The sequence below is a fragment of the Cebus imitator genome, unplaced genomic scaffold (assembly GCF_001604975.1).
Source record: "Cebus imitator isolate Cc_AM_T3 unplaced genomic scaffold, Cebus_imitator-1.0 Scaffold956, whole genome shotgun sequence".
NCBI lineage: Eukaryota > Metazoa > Chordata > Mammalia > Primates > Cebidae > Cebus > Cebus imitator.
This window is the reverse complement of record NW_016108271.1, coordinates 94,673-95,684: the sequence shown is the minus strand read 5'-3', so window position 1 is coordinate 95,684 and position 1,012 is coordinate 94,673. Positions and strand designations below refer to the sequence as shown.

At 39.5% G+C, this 1,012-nt stretch overlaps 1 protein-coding gene across 1 annotated transcript in view; it reads left to right on the top strand.

Annotated features, from left to right (window-relative positions):
* Positions 1-1,012, top strand: part of LOC108298420 (ovostatin homolog 2-like) — a 49,401-nt gene that overhangs the window by 25,197 nt on the left and 23,192 nt on the right. The gene's annotated exons all lie outside the window — the stretch shown is intronic.

The following is a 1,012-nucleotide window of genomic DNA, read 5'->3' as shown; positions in this document are numbered from 1 at the left end:
TTTTTGAGACAGGGTCACTCTGTCACCTAGACTGGAGTGGCACCTTTTCAGCTCACCGCAACCTCTGCCTCCCGGGTTCAAGCAATTCTCCTGCCTCTGCCTCCTGAGTAGCTGGGATTACAAGCACATGCCACCACGCCTGGCTAATTTTTGTATTTTTAGTTGAGACAGGGTTTCACCATTTTGGTCAGGCTGGTCTTGAACTCTTGACCTGTGGTGATGCGCCCGCCTCGGCCTCCCAAAGTGCTGGGATTACAGATGTGAGCCACTGCAGCCAGCCTCTATGCTGCTTTTAAAGTTTTCTCTGAACTATTTTCTCTTGGTACCTTTATACTTTTGGGTTTATTTGTGTTATAATTTTGTCTAGTTTTTCTGAATTCAATAAACTCCCACTTTGTTTCTTCTTGGTTTTTGTCCATTTCTATCTTTTCTTAATTGAATTTCTGACTTATGGTGCCTTTTAAACACCCCAAATACCTGCTTGAGAATATTTCACTTATGTTAAATTATTTTGGCACAGCTTTTCTTTGTTTACTTATTTAATCTATTTCGTTGAGGACTTTAGTGGAGAAGTTTCATTAGCTGAAATATGTTGGTTTGCATTTGCTCCTGTCTCTTACGGCAGCTTTGCATGGAGTTGATTTCTTTCTAGTTCTTGATATTTTGTGGGCAGTGTGCATAGGTGAAGAGTCCCCTTTCTGTTTTTGTTTGTTTTTTAGTAAAATGGATTATGTTTAAAATGTTGATGATGGAAAAGAGAGCAGAGGGAATTATTTTATCCTATGACATCTTTTCTTTCTTTAAATGCCCTGTCTTCAAGGGTCTGCACACCTCTTCTTGTGATCTCATTATTTCCCATTAGCCATGTTTTTTGGAAGCTTCCACTTCCAGGCCCATTCATGCCAAGCCTTTCCCTGTATGCTATACTGGGAACTGTGGAGTCCGAGGACTTTGATTTGTATTTTTATACAATGCTAAACTGTCTTTTCTTTTCTTTCTTTCTTTTTTTTTT